Raw genomic sequence first — 2678 nt, forward strand, 5'->3', positions numbered from 1 at the left:
GTGACTTTAATAACATTTCTTACTTAATGGAAACACTGCAGTTGTGAAACTGTGTTTTTTCAACATTAACAGAATATCGACAAAGTTTTGCGCACATTTGTAATGGAAACACAGCTAGTGTGACAACTTTAAAATGATCTCACAACAGTCTTTTTCATCTAAAGAAACAAAAGGGATGAAAGGCTTATTTTCTATTCCAACTCCTAATTATTTTCCAAAAAGAATATGCCTCCTTATTTTTTAATTAACTTGAAACCTTGAGTGTATTTTTCTGATACTGTTCCAGTCACATTAGGCAGAAAATAAATGTTATGTATCAGCTCCAGTTTGCTCTGCTGGAGGTGATTTCACAAGGTGAGTGTGCGCCTGTGTCCACTGAATAATGATTTCACTGTCAAATAAGCTCAAGTCTGTCTGCAACAGGAATGATTCGCTGCTTAATTTCAAACACACTTCTGCACATACACATACACACACATACACAATCATAGAGCTGGAGACTGAGCCATTAGCAACCTGTATGAAGTCCCTCTACCCAGATACCAGTCGTCCTCTTTTCCAGAGTCTGTCTTTCAACTTTACCTTACTTTGTAGAAACAAAGTGCTTTTACCACAAAAAAATGAACTATAACCGTGTTTCCATCAAGGCTTTTTGATGCGCATTGAGAAGTGTTGCATTAAAAATGCGAAAAAAGGTTGGACGGAAACAGCAAAATTCGAAAAAAAATCCTCAATTCACTAAAAAGTTTTTACACTTGYTTGAGGTGGTTTTTGGATGATTCGCAGAGTAGTTAATGCGCAAAACGGGAGATGGAAACACCTTTGCCAAATAAATTCTGACGTAGCGCATATTTACCTCACGTGACGTTCAGCTGTTTCCGCTTTCCTGCCTCGTCCAGGATGTTAGCCCTGCGTAGTTCACGTGCCTTTCTGCTGCGTAGTTTAACATTGTGTTTATTTCCCTACATCTCCTGGCAGCGTTAACCATAGCCTGTACTAGCTGAATAGATAGAATAATTACAACTTGCCCAAAAGCAAGGCATTCACGAAAAAATTGCTCCATTGTCCCGAGATGATTAGCCTCTGCTAGTTAGCAAGTTTCACTTCCTGTTTACTACCGCAAAGCTTGTCGCCAACGTCTGACTAAACATGCACTGCGTAGCCTCGTCTGATGTAATCACGAGTTGCGTAGCCTCGTCCAACGTGATCACACGTTGCGTAGCCTCGTCTGACGTAATCACACGTTGCGTAGCCTCGTCTGACGTAATCACACGTTGCTTAGCCTCGTCTGACGTAATCACACGTTGCGTAGCCTCGTTTATTCACATCAAACAGTCGAGAGGGAAACTAGATGGAAACAGTCTAGATTCGAATTTTTATTTATTTAATTTTTTGCGAATTTTGAAAAGTTCGATAAAAATTCRCTCTAATACTGGATGGAAACACGATTAMTGATTAATTTCAAACACACTTCTKCACATACACATGCACACACATACACAACCATAGAGCTAGAGACTGAGCCATTAGCAACCTGTATGAACTCCCTCTACCMAGATACTTGTTGTCCTCTTTCCCAGAGTCTGTCTTTCAACTTTACCTTACTTTGGAGAAACAAAGTGCTTTCACCACAAAAATATGAACCATCATCACAAAGGCCATGGGCAGTTTGTGGTTTGAGGGGGAAAGACATTTGCATAGACGAGTGTGAATGAGAGAAATAGAATGATTGCTAATACACATAGGGACAATTTGGTGTTTACCAGCAAACTTGGGAGCCACAGAAAGCTGCACTGAATTGTGCAAATCCACAGCAAAAAAAGTCAAGCAGAAGATGCAGAAACCAATAAAAGAATCAAATGCAAAAGATTACTCACCAGCTAAGCATCACTGGGATGTTGGGCCGGGGCTGAGGGGGGCTGTCTGTCCTTTTCAAACYGATTCTGAAAGAAGGGAGAGAAAGAAGGGGGAGGGGTGAGTCTTCAATACGCTCTTCGCCTCCTTCTCAGAGCAAAGCCACAAAGAAGCTCTCGTAAACAAACCGCCAACTTTTCAACAGAGCTGGGCGGTGGGGGGGAGCGGGATGGTATTTAGACCAAGTCTTCGTGGTATGGGGAGACTGGAGGAAGAACGGGGACCAGCGAGTTGCCTTTACGTCACCTGAAGGCCGCGGAGAAAATAACCAACCAAAAAGTTCAGAACWGTTGAAACGCATTAAAGCAGAAAGTCCATATAACACGAGGCCTTGTGTGGAATTATAAACTGTATGTGGACAATATAGATGTAAATGAGGTGAACAGACRCCCCACTGTGTTACTACAAACACACATGCTAATATGCAGAGAGCATATTAGCATTGGTTCCAAGCTTTTTGATCTCAATGCCACACAGCAAATTGGAACAAATAGGCCCGGTTGGTTTCTAAGGCAACCTGAAGGAGCAGTTCATACACTCAATCCCTCCTGAGCCATCAGCTGCTGTTTCCCTACCTCCATGTGGAACAGGAAAAATGAGTCAAAGCTGGATTGATTATCATCACCTGAACCTCCTGTAAAGCTTACTTTGCCTATACACTGAAACAAGGAGACATAGCATCTCTTGGATCTATTTAAGCATTTTGGGTGTATTTAACACAATTGTCACGTTATAAAGGTAAATGTAACTGTATCATGTTGAAA

General features: G+C 41.5%; 1 pseudogene; it reads right to left on the reverse strand.

Annotated features, from left to right (window-relative positions):
* LOC106530129 (semaphorin-5B pseudogene) overlaps positions 1-1938 on the reverse strand; it is a 91115-nt pseudogene extending 89177 nt beyond the window's left edge.
* Positions 1939-2678: the final 740 nt, after the last annotated feature.

The sequence above is a fragment of the Austrofundulus limnaeus genome, unplaced genomic scaffold (assembly GCF_001266775.1).
Source record: "Austrofundulus limnaeus strain Quisiro unplaced genomic scaffold, Austrofundulus_limnaeus-1.0 Scaffold492, whole genome shotgun sequence".
In the NCBI taxonomy this organism is placed as follows: Eukaryota; Metazoa; Chordata; class Actinopteri; order Cyprinodontiformes; family Rivulidae; genus Austrofundulus; species Austrofundulus limnaeus.